Here is a 13,380-nt window from a genome sequence, read left to right on the forward strand (position 1 = left end):
AGATTGAAAAGCCAGTCTATGGGGGTTCTATTAATCACTTATGGAAGCTCTCCTTGTTACACTTTGTGCTACCACCAAATCAGTACGGCTGGATACAATTCTCAAATATTTGTCCAAGCGGTTTATTCTAGAGGCCATTCTCAAAAGGGATTTAAAAGGACACTCCACTGGGAAAATACATAAACATTAAATCGCTGTTTAGTAGATATATCCTAAATAAAAAACACATGCATTTAATTATACATCTTTTCATTGGGTGTATATCTAGAAACTGCTTGTAAAAGCTCCAGATCTTGTCTGCAGCCTTAGCAAACCCTCCTCTTCAAACCCTGCCCAGACTTTCTGTGGCTGTCCAATCACAGACTTCCCAATGCAGCTCAATGAGAAGTCCTTGCTCTAAGCTTTGCAGGGCCGCCATCAGGGGGTGACAACAATGACGGTTTTCACGTGCCTGGCCCCCACGTGTTGTGGCGGAACTGATGCTGGTGCAGCTGCAGTGGGGCCCGCCCGCTGATAACCCTCGCCTTTACCGGTGTAGATGCCGCCTGCTTTTATGGATACAACGTGTCTTCCTGCAATAACATCTCCTTGTCAGTCCCAGTAGGGGAGAGTCTATAGCAGCCATTTTTTAGTCAAGGAACACCCAATGAGAAAATATTTATATGGCACACCTACACCCCCTGTCCTCCTTGCCCCTTCATCAGCAGCTTCTAAATGCCAGATTTACTTCCATTTACTGCCACACTACCATCTGGAACCATTTCGCTCCAATTAGTTTTTATCCCAGTTTGCATTTAAACTTCTACTAAGCGAACTGAGAAGGAAGACCCTGAATATTCACATTAAATATTTCGTTTTTATAGATCTATCTCAGTATATAATATATGCACACTCGGGAGACATCACGCGTTTTACTCATAGCTGCGGATAAACACATGCTTTCAGCCTGATAGAGTTGAGGCAGATTCCTCTTCATTCTGCGTTTGATCAGCAGAGGGGAACCCCGGAGGGCGGTATTCCAACGTGTCGTCAAGGTTATCCGGACCCAGACGATTATGGCGCATTTTATCTGTGGACACCTAGGGAAGAGCAGACCGAGAGAATCTGATACACAATGCGACCATATACTGAACAGTGGTTTTAAAATGTCTGTACTGTGCGCTACGATGTCTTTATGGTGCTCAGAGTGAAATTTAAACATTTATTTCTTACTACATGTGACAAAATAAAACTAGTCAGCCAATGTTTTGTACAGCGTATTGGGAATTTGCACAGTTACACCAGGAGATGCCATGGTGCCTGGCCTATCCAGTCTATTTCGAGCATTTAAAGTGGTTATAGTCTGTATTTGCAGTGCTTTGTAATGAAACTGAATTTAACACCCACCTCTGTTGCTAGACTGTGTCATTGGGGATAATGTCAATTCTATGCGTATATGGTGTTTGACTGTACACCTTCCCTGCTTTCTGTGCCTGACCTTCTGCCAACCAATGACGTGCAGGGAGAACTTGGCCTCTGATGTGCGTTGAGCTTTAGATACATACATACATACATACTTTTTTTATATTAGGTTATTTACTAGGGTGAGAATTGTTGGTTATTTAAAGTTAAATTTTACATTTAAGGCTATAAAAGCCAAACTGGAAAATGTATCTACGTTATACTTCTAGATCTGCTGTTTTGGTTGAAAATCTGACATTCTTTGTATTTACTTTGAATTCCTGATAAATCTCCCTTTAGTAAATAATCCTGCTAATGGTTTTATTAAAACATTTACACAGCACAGAAAGGAATTCAATGTCTAATCACCTCGTCATCTGAGATTTCATCTTCATCCACGGTCACATCAGAACTTTCCATGTGTTAAAGGACACTAAGATAAGCCGGAGGGATTCAGTAATTAAAGGAGCAGTTAGACCATGTGTCATTGTTACAGTGTGTTGGGGAACACAAACTCCCCCCCTTTCCCCCCCCCCCCCCATTTTGTTGTACAGGGGCATTCACAGCGATAATAGAGACAGTTTATATAAATACAGACTTCAATTATGCTACAAATCCATTTCTAGACCGAGGGTCCCAAAACAGATACAATACACTGCGGTAGTTATGGTGCTTAGTATGTCACTCTGTTTTACTTATGTTCTGATGCAACAGTGATTTTTTGTAATAACAAATGACAAACAGGAATAGATTGTTAGCTCACAAGGCCAAATTAGAATCCACTCTCTTTCCATCACAGAATAAAATAAGTGACTGTGATTTGAAGAAGCTTCAGCCCAGAGAATGTAGCAGAGACAGCTGGATAAATCTTCTCTTTAAATATAATTTCTGCAGGTAAGCTATGGGTGCTGAGATCTCCAGTCCAATGAGAGGAGGTGGGACATAGTTTTCCAACCCTGCTCTATTATATAATTTACACACATGGTTGTAGGAAGCCCTGTCACTAACTTAACACTTTCTACACTTGGTAAAATAATGACAGCGTCACTGGCATTTACAATGTTACGTTACCAGCTCCACGGTGATAGTGACCGCCTCTACGTAAACCAGCTAATTATTCAGGGAGCTCCATGGGGGATCCAGATTATATTCACTAAACTCCAAATTGTAGCAAATTGAATGCAGTTTTTTAAGATAATACACAAGTCCCTTAAAGTCACAGCCAAATATTACCATCTCTCAGTTTAGTGAACCCACACCGTAGTTTGGTTTATTTTATTTTTGGCATTTTTACCCCAATACCCAGACCCAACACTCACCATTCACTTAGATACCAGTAAACTCCCAGAAGCTGTGTATCAGTGGGAATTTATAGGCTGAGCTCATTATAATAAAATATCGCTCACCTGAGGTTTTCATTCCATAAAGAACTTTCAATCAATGTATAACAGGCACATGGTGTGTCCAAGCCATAGGAACCTAGGAATGGCTGCCACAGATGTTCCAACTCTCCTGGACAATTATTGTTTAAAACAAAATAGCTGCTGAGAACATGTGATCAGCAGCCAATCAGAACCCTAGAGTTATACATCTGAGCTGATTAAATCCCTTGGAGTGAGTGACGTGTGATGATGTAACTGCTGGATGTTTTATTGGAACCAAAGAACAGGAAGCAACGTTTCAACCCCTTAAGGTCTTTGTCAAGCTGACAAGTTTGACAAAGACCCTAAGGGCTTGAAACGTTGCTTTCTGTGCTTTGGTTCCAATAAAACTGCCTTTTATGGAATTCGTTGGAGTGCCTGGATTATTCTCTATATTCAAATTTCACATTTGGTCCCCTTTGGTACTGGGACTTGTTCAGTACAGTACCCAGGATTCCAGGACGAAGGGTTGAGTGCGCTTCCATTACCTATATGGGTAACTGCTGGATATGGCAGATGGAAGATCAGGTCAGCTTTACAGGAACACTCCAAACATTTAAAGCACTTTAACCTGCTGAATGCTTTATGTGTGAAGAGCGTGTCCTATTTTTGTACTTGTGTAATGAAGTGTCTCTTTAAATCCTCTAGAAATCCAGTCTGTCTGCATATATGCAGATCCGGATGGGTGTCATCGATGTAAGAACTGAAGAATAGGTTGAAGAGGACCCTGCTCAAACGAGCTTACAGTCTACAGCAGAGGTTCCCAACCCAGTCCTCAAGTACCAGTCCAGGATTTAGGGATTACCCGGTTATGTCCAAAGTGTTTATTTTTTATTTTTCTTTCTAAAACCTCCTAAGACACAATTGGGTAATCCCTACCTCCTGGATTGTTAGGGGTACTTGATGACTGGATTGGAACCACTTGTCTTGGTTATTCATAAAAGTGTGAATTTTCAGTAATTCAAAATAAATGTTAAATGTTAGGTTCAAAACAAGTGGAGACCTAGATGACCTTTGATTTTTTTTCCCCCCTTTAAAAAATAAATTGACATAGTGTTAAACAGTCTTTGAATTCCTGACACTTCAGTGAGTAACTCAGAACGTCACCACATGATGGCGCTATTATGAAGAGCTGTTTTTTTTTTTTGCCTATAAATTAGACTAGATTAGTGCAAATACCAGCTTACAGATGTTTCACATAAACCCTGCCTGGACCTTGATTAGATTTTGGCTGGTGAGATTTATGGGCTGTTATCCCCACAAACTGCTGGTAGTTTGCACTTGCTCTAATCTAGTTTAATTTTATAAATATATACTGATGGCAGCCGCTCGATATGTTGACAGCATGTGGTGTGACTTTGTGTGGTAAAAATGTTATATATTTCAGCTGGGGTGGCACAGTGACACCTTCTGGGAAAGAGTATGTACTGCAGGCAAACCATTTGCAGTGTTACTTAAATGGAAACCCCAGATCCCCAGATTGCTGACTTGCTTTTTGTGTAAAGAATGTATCCCTTTTTTTGTTGTCAATTTACAAAAAGTACTGAAATTGGCTCTTTTATAAATGAACCTTGTTACATCTTCTGGCTGTCAATCAGACAGCCGCTCCTATTACTTCCTGGTTTGATTAGCTCAGTGGAACTAAATTCAAGAGGCAGCAATTGCCCAGAGCACCAGCCTTGTGAAGACTTCTCAGAGAACAGAATTTTGTTGTTTGCTGGAAAAAAAAAAAAATCAAAAAAAATCTTCACACACATAGTTCCAAAAGCTAGTGCTTTAGATCTTTAGTGTTCCTTTAAGAAATCGCAATCCTTTTCCTCCAGCATCCCCAAATATGAGGAGAGAAGGGGGTGCACACTCCGGCTATCCTCTGCAGTGCTGTCCCTGGTGTCTAGGGGGAGCTATGCACTCTGGCTAGCAAGCAGGGAACCACTTGGATAGTACTACATATCCCAAAATCTCCTGCTTGTATCCTGCTACTGTGGGAAATGCACCAAACTGTTAGTGGATCCAGGACAGTAATTGTTTTTGCACTAGCTACATGGTCCATGTTGTGGCTTAGAAGACAAGGGAAGTAATGCAATATGGGGCAGCAGATAGATTAAGCAGTCCCTCCCCCCTAGGACCGGACTTACACGGCCTGATAAAACATGTTTTGCTGTCATTTAGATTGTCCCAAGTTTACAAGTAACATGCGGTTCCTGATTGGTGCATCCACTTCTTGTTCCCACACGGCTCTGTCCACTTTATATGTCAATGTATCCATCATGGAGTTAGTTGAACAGGCGATGCCCTATGGATCCTGTGGGTAGAGTATCTTGGCTATTCTGTTGAGCTTACATCCGATAATGTATTTTGGTACGAATCTATCTTTATATATATATTAACATTTTCCAACACTGGTATGTATTTATCTCACTATTCTGTGATCATTTCTGGAAGAAAATACAAGTAACTTAAAAACTGGAATTTCTTAGTCTCTGCATTCATCATTACTTGTGCATGTCATTTAAAAGCTTTAATATACATAGAATCCATGTCTCCTCATTCAATGAATTCACTATAACTGCTCCCAGCCCAAGAGTAGCTCTGCCCAAAGGTGACGAGCGCTCACGAAAAACATCTGGAAAGCAGTCTCTTCCTAAAGGAGGGATTTTTTTTTATTCTCAACAATAACAAGTTCATTTCCAAATATCTAAATTTCACTAAACAGATCTCTGAATGCAAAACTGAGCTGAAATAATCCTCCCACTCTGTTCTAGGCCCAAATTGACTATTTTAGTACAATTGTCGTTTTTGGTACAATTCTGAGTTTAGTGCATAATTGTAGATTATGCTAGCTTTAGTGTACCTATAATCTTAATTTTATTAATGACAGGAGGCGAGTATTTGCTTAAGTCTCTCTTTACTAGAACTCCACAGCAGCACAGAAAAAACAACCAATCAGAAAAAAGTTAGGTACTATAAAACTCCCCTCCCCATGCATCATTTCCTCTTTCAAGCTGCGACAAAAACAGAATAAAAGGCAGAGAACATCATGGGGAAGAAACGAAGTCCTAGATACGATGAATATAACGATGTCCACCATCCGAGTGTAACCGTCAAACTAGATAGTGTAGATGGACTGTAAACTGAAACGAGAGAAAAACAGAATCGAACAGGTTGATTATCCAATTAAATGTACTCAGAATAAACATGTAGGTACCCAATGTAGCAACCAAAGTTAACCTTAATATGTAGATATCCCAACCCTACTTATGAAAAGAAACACAGACATAATGAACAAGCGACAGGTATCAGAGACAACAAACAGAGTTGCATACGTACCTGATAATCTAAACTATAACATTAAACAAGGGAGGGACAAGAATGGGTGGGAAATACTCGCCTCCTGTCATTAATAAAATTAAGATTATAGGTACACTAAAGCTAGCATAATCTACAATTTTATAACATGACAGGAGGCTTCGTATTTGCTGTTTCAACGCTCAGTTCACCAATCCAACGCTGTTTGTGTCGCTGGTATCTATTGCAGGAAATATCAGAGTAATCCTAATTGGACATTCCAAGTTCGATAATTGACAGTAGACGGATAAAAGAAAATGCCAGCCGACGAAGCATCTCAATTACGGAAAAAAGTACCATCCGCTGGTAAATCCATTGTATGTGGTTGCGACTTGTTTCCTAGCAGCCGGTCCATGAGCTGGCAAGCTGACCTATCAGCCACCTTCCTGTAGTTTTAATATCAAAGGTCAAGTTCGGACTTGGGGACGCGAGAAGAAACTGTCACCGTCTCAACTCATGATCCGTAAGGCGGTTCCTCCGATCGTGCCAGGGATATTCGGCGATGCGGTCTTGCAGGTAGATCTCCAATTTCAAGGAATGCGCCCAAGTCCACTACCAAAATCGTATTAGAAACCGAGGAGGAACTTTCGTTCCTTCCTGTCCTACCCAGTGATATGTCTCATCCGAGAATAATTTCATAATGCAGGTAAGAGCGTGGCCAAACTAGCCGTATTCTAAGTGATTCTAAGATTCCAAATGGACTGAGTAAACCTTGGACGCAGTAGAGAAAGACTCCAAAGGACGTCCATTCAGGGTTCCGAACTGAACTTGTGTGGAAGGACGGTGGTCGACTATACTGGGAATAGCGAATCCTGGAAACCTTCAAAGGAAGGGAAAAGCCAACCGGAACGCAGATTTCCATCCAGCAATGCCCTCGTCAAAGAGTGAAAGATGTCTGTAGGAGTCGGGGTACACCAGGTACCTCCGTAAAGTCTCATAGATCCCCTCGACGGTAGTTGAAAAAAAGGGGGTAGCGCGAATCCAAAAACAGACGGCTCCCGTGAGGGATGAATAGAGTATAGACGAAGGGTCCTCCATCTCCGAACCATGTTCACCAGGTATGCGCTCCGATTTTATCCCAAGATCGTAAAGACCGGAGAAGTCAAGACAAACGAGGATTCCTGATTTACCATATGACCCATACGTACGGTTTTACCTTCAGACCGGGCAATAGTCCTTCCTTAATGCTGTTACCCGAGCAAGGCGGTGCCTGTTTGCTCCATGAAGGTCTCCGTATCTCCCGACATCTTGACATGGGGGAAACTTTCTGCTCAGTTTGCTAGTAATGGTCTGGATATCTAAAACAGAAAGCAAACTCTGTATTATATGGTGCCGAATATGCCAAAAACCTGCACTCTCAAAATACCGGAGGACCATCCGTTAGTGTACCATCTCCAGGAGTGTGTGTAAATAAATGGGAGACTCCCCCCGTCATACCTCTGAGTATTTCTCGCGTGTTTTACAGCAGCCCGGATCCAGTAGATCCATCACGGGAGATAGAATAGAGGGATCTAGTCCAAACATGTAATACTTGCATGACCAGGCAGTCCTCTAGGACAAAGCCAGTAGCGTGGATGGCAGCTCTAATTGAATTCCGGAGGGACGCCCCTCTATGTAGTCATCAATGTCTTGCACAGGCACAAGCCTGTGTGATGAACAAATGGCCGGTACTGTAGAGCGTCGAGTGCATGAAAGAGCCGCGCTCTCTACTACTGTGATCGCATACCGTGAGAGCGTCCGGGTGCTAGCCTGAGCGGGCCGCACCCATTAGTAACCAACAGCAGAGTCTACATCCGATACCGGTTCTCTCTATGAGAATGGGTCCACCAACTTGTACTTTGTATCCAGCCCAGTATCTGGTTGATGACGAGTGAGGGACTGCGCCCTCTAATAACAAATCAGTATCCGGTTCCGTATGAGAGGATTCGCCCACTGCTCCTGAAAATAAATATACTCGGATCGAGGTGATGGAGGGCCGCACCCTCCTGTGGTGCAAACTAGAGTCCCTAGAGATTTAGGGTGACCAAAACCGTAGGGCGCACCAATCACAAATGTCAGCATAAGGCTGAGGGCAATCTGGGAAACAAGGAATGGAAAACTATCAACCGACTATCCGGATCCCGTGCGCGCGCGCGCGGGGTCCTGGTAGGCTGTTGGTAGTCCGAGGAAAGCTGGAGACGTTCTCCGCAATCCACGAGTGCCCGGGAGGTCGGAGGAGACCAAGTCAGGCCTCACGACGACCCGAGCGAATAGGAAAAGGAAGTCATGAAAAAAAACAAAACAAAACAAAAAAGCAACAATAAACGAAGATAAGAGAAAATACACCCATTCTATCTCGGATAGAATGTAAACAGCAGGCCGGAAGGTAAGAAAAGTAAATCCCACTGGACAGGGCCAGGAGCTAACCTAACGCAGGAAAAAACTACCGAACCTATAGGGACTCCGGGAGGCATATACAGAGTAGATGGTAAAGACAAGGGAAAAACACAGCTTTCTCCTGAAAGAGTCTGAATACCGGTCCCTGCCGGTGCGAAGTTCTCCTTGGAGACGTGCAGTCGCCGGTTTGGAGTAAACCGTGGATGTGTCCGGGGTCTTCATAAAAAACTTTGCCCTTCAGGCATGAGGTTTAGGGCCTTCACCCTTCCCGCCATATTCAGATGGCCGTATACTGGTGTCCTCTCGAACACTATGGCAATGGTGTTTGCCCGGACACCTGCCTATCTCCATGTCACTGGTGTGCACTGGGTTTTCCTCAGTGATATTACCCCAGGCCTGCGGCCAAAAGGGGTTCGGTACCAATAGCGTAGGCCCGTCCTTAGGGCATAGTCTCAGCAGGTCAAACGAATGGACACAGAAAGGTTAGCCAAGCAAATAGTCACAGGCATAGCTAGCCATCCAAGTAGGCACCGACATAGCAGGCTATCCAATTGGGCACAGACATAGCAGGCCATTATATTGGGCACAGGTATTGCAGGCCAATCTTATGGGCCAGACCTAGCAGGCCAATCTTATGGGCACAGACATAGCAGGCCAATCTTATGGGCACAGACATAGCAGGCCAATCTTATGGGCACAGACATAGCAGGCCAATCTTATGGGCACAGACATAGCAGGCCAATCTTATGGGCACAGACATAGCAGGCCAATCTTATGGGCACAGACACAGCAGGCCAATCTTATGGGCACAGACACAGCAGGCCAATCTTATGGGCACAGACATAGCAGGCCAATCTTATGGGCACAGACACAGCAGGCCAATCTTATGGGCACAGACACAGCAGGCCAATCTTATGGGCACAGACACAGCAGGCCAATCTTATGGGCACAGACACAGCAGGCCAATCTTATGGGCACAGACATAGCAGGCCGTTCTTATGGGCACAGACATAGCAGGCCAATCAATGGGGCACAGACATAGCAGGGCATACCCCGGTGTTGTATTCCGACAATAGCAGGGGGTCAATCTGTGTAGAGCCCCATATATGTGTAATGAAAACCAGGGAACCTAGGGTGAAATAACTCCAATATGCAAACCCCCCTAGGCAGAGGTAATGTGTCTACAGATATACAGGAAACTGTTAGACCTTAATGCTTGTGGCCAAAAATAAGGATATCCTGTTGCAGGAAAACTCAGAAGTACAGAGTGTATTGCCTACAGGCTGATCTCCAGCCCTTGAAGAAATATAGAAGTAAAAATATATAATATATATGTTTGATCACATAATTGCTATATGTCTCTATATGGATATGCACCCTGAGCAGGGTGGGAGGTGGTCCTCCCAGACTGCCAGCGAATTAGGTTGGGGTCTGAATACACCCTGCCTATAGATGGAGGAGAAAGCCCCTCCACAGACCTCCGCCAAGAACGGTACTGGCGGGGAAGGAGCTGCGCGTGGGCACACCCCCGCCCCCCCGCGGTCCGCGGCGGCCGCAGTGAAGCCTACGTGGAGGAAACGATCCGACCACCGGGTACTCGCGCTCACTCGCGAGTACCCCTGCGACCGGGTAAAACACACGGGACCCACGGGGGGGGACGGCTGCAGCGAAGCAGCCACGTGGGAAAGAAGATCCGGCCGCCGGGTGGTCGTGCTCACTCGCGAGCATACCGGCAGCTGGAAAAAACACACTGGGCTGGCGGAGATTAACTCCGCGGTCCCAGATCTCGGGGGACAGAGGAGGCAAATGCTTTGGAGGTAGAAGCAGCGACGATCCGAAGTACAGACACCGAAGAAAAATCCCACAAGGCCTATAACCTACTGCATTTACAGGAAAAAATCCCATAAGCACAAAACACACTGCATTATAAAAAATAAAATGCCACAAGGCCTATAACCTACTGCATTTACAGGAAAAAATCCCATAAGCACAAAACACACTGCATTATAAAAAATAAAATGCCACAAGGCCTATAACCTACTGCATTTACAGGAAAAAATCCCATAAGCACAAAACACACTGCATTATAAAAAATAAAATGCCACAAGGCCTATAACCTACTGCATTTACAGGAAAAAATCCCATAAGCACAAAACACACTGCATTATAAAAATAAAATGCCACAAGGCCTATAACCTACTGCATTTACAGGAAAAAATCCCATAAGCACAAAACACACTGCATTATAAAAAATAAAATGCCACAAGGCCTATAACCTACTGCATTTACAGGAAAAAAATCCCATAAGCACAAAACACACTGCATTATAAAAAATAAAATGCCACAAGGCCTATAACCTACTGCATTTACAGGAAAAAATCCCATAAGCACAAAACACACTGCATTATAAAAAATAAAATGCCACAAGGCCTATAACCTACAGCATTTACAGGAAAAAATCCCATAAGCACAAAACACACTGCATTATAAAAAATAAAATGCCACAAGGCCTATAACCTACTGCATTTACAGGAAAAAAATCCCATAAGCACAAAACACACTGCATTATAAGAAATAAAATGCCACAAGGCCTATAACCTACTGCATTTACAGGAAAAAATCCCATAAGCACAAAACACACTGCATTATAAAAAATAAAATGCCACAAGGCCTATAACCTACTGCATTTACAGGAAAAAATCCCATAAGCACAAAACACACTGCATTATAAAAAATAAAATGCCACAAGGATAAAACACTGTATATAAAAATAAAATGCCATAAGGATAAAACATACTGCATTATAAAAATAAAATGCCATAAGGATAAAACCTACTGTATATAAAAATAAAATGCCATAAGGATAAAACACTGTATATAAAAATAAAATGCCAGAAGGATAAAACATACTGCATTATAAAATAAAATGCCATAAGGATAAAACATACTGCATTATAAACATAAAATGCCATAAGGATAAAAATATTGCATTTACATGAATACAATCCCACATGGATAGAACATACTGCATAATAAGAATAGAATCCCACAAGGATATGACATACTGCATATAAGAATAAAATCCCCTAAGGATTACAACAATACTGCATTTATAAGGCTAAAAGACTGAATATAAGCAATAAAAACCCAAAGCCACCCACTATAAGCAGGAGGCAGTGGTACTCTGACCTGTACTGTCTGCAGAGCAGCAAAGAAAGAGGAAATGATGCATGGGGAGGGGAGTTTTATAGTACCTAACTTTTTTCTGATTGGTTGTTTTTTCTGTGCTGCTGTGGAGTTCTAGTAAAGAGAGACTTAAGCAAATACGAAGCCTCCTGTCATGTTATAAAATCTAAATTAACTAAATACCTTAACATACTTATATTTATTCACCCCCACACTTTCTAGTAAATTGTAATTTGAATGGTAAAATGTAAACTAAAACAACCTAGCTGTGACTATTGCTCAATCATTGTAAATTGCTAGAATTCAGAGTTTAAGGATAAATGGAGAGAGAAAGAGTGTATGTGGGTGAAGGGCGAGGGACGAAGGGGCTACTTGAAGTCCTTAATAAGGAGAGCTCCACCAGTCTCCACTATCCCCTCACCATATTGACTGTTCTCACATAACAGAAGGAAGCATGAAGAAACCACAGAATTCCTTTCCTTCTACAAGCACTTCTCCCATACCAGTCTCCCTTTCAGGTCTACAGTACTACCATAAACTCTATAGGATTGCTGCCTCCTCGCTTTGATTCCAACACTCCCTTCAGTCCTTTCATCCGGTCTCCAGATCCTGGTAAAACAAATCCCAGTGCCTGGCTACAGAACTCTTAGCGTGTCAAGCTTATATTATCTCATCCCAGACCCTGCCTGTCCTCTGCTAACACTCACTATAAAGACATCTCTAGTCCTGCACTGCTCCTATGAAACTCCCTTTAGACTAGTCTGTGTTCTGAGAGAGACAAGGAAGACCGAAGGTAAAATATTCTCAGACGATGTCTCTTTGCAAAAAGTAGCAATGAGTTGGGTAATAACATCTAGAAAAAATAGAGAAGAGAGTCAGCGCTAGTAAATCCTAAGAGGAAGAGGCAGCAATTCCAAACAAGGACTCCCTCATGTGCCCTTGAAAATAATTGGAGAGTGGTCCTATATATTTAACCACTGCAAGAGGCGGAACTCTGCAGCCCCAGAGACCAGCACAGGATTTCAGTTGCACCCTCCTGGACTCTTATCCAAACTAGGACTTATATTTACCTACTTTTTATATTGTGGCGCAGCCCCATCCTTTTTTGCTTAATAACATCTAGACCCTACAAAGTGATTGAAAGATGGTGAATGTGAACAGTTATTCACTAAAGGGTGAATTGTTGGCAATTCATAAAGGATTTCAAGTTTAAGCTAAAACAGCCAAATTCTCCAAGTCAGCATTGATTTCCCACCAATTCACACGTTAGAGACTCGCAGAACAAAATGTACCTTTCCTTGTTAAATATTTTAATAAATAAAGCAGGATGTAGAACAAAGAGTTAAAGTAAAATAATAAAAATAGCTTGTTTCATCAGCAGGACTGGCTCTCAGGAGACGAGCAGGTCTGACGTGTTTGTAAGAGGGTTGGATGTTCAATCATTCATACTAAAACTCTCACTATATCAAAGTCAATCACAGCTCATACATTATCAAGAATTTATGGTTTATTCCCTAAACACCAGCAATTTATGCTGAAAGCCACAATGTGACTACAGTAAACTTGGAGACATTTTTTTTAAACCAGCATTTTTTTGCCTGAATGAGAAAAT

General features: G+C 42.5%; 1 long non-coding RNA gene across 2 annotated transcripts; it reads right to left on the reverse strand.

Moving 5' to 3' along the window:
* Positions 1-898: 898 nt before the first annotated feature.
* Positions 899-2,920, reverse strand: LOC134573481 (uncharacterized). Of its 2 annotated transcripts, none has more exons than XR_010085329.1 (3): positions 2,847-2,920; positions 1,810-1,873; positions 899-1,079 (listed from the first exon to the last, which is right to left on the reverse strand). It is a non-coding gene; the product is annotated as an uncharacterized LOC134573481 (long non-coding RNA). The 2 variants fall into 2 exon arrangements; XR_010085330.1 differs by lacking the exon at positions 2,847-2,920 and adding an exon at positions 2,760-2,822.
* Positions 2,921-13,380: the final 10,460 nt, after the last annotated feature.

The sequence above is a fragment of the Pelobates fuscus genome, chromosome 9 (assembly GCF_036172605.1).
Source record: "Pelobates fuscus isolate aPelFus1 chromosome 9, aPelFus1.pri, whole genome shotgun sequence".
In the NCBI taxonomy this organism is placed as follows: domain Eukaryota; kingdom Metazoa; phylum Chordata; class Amphibia; order Anura; family Pelobatidae; genus Pelobates; species Pelobates fuscus.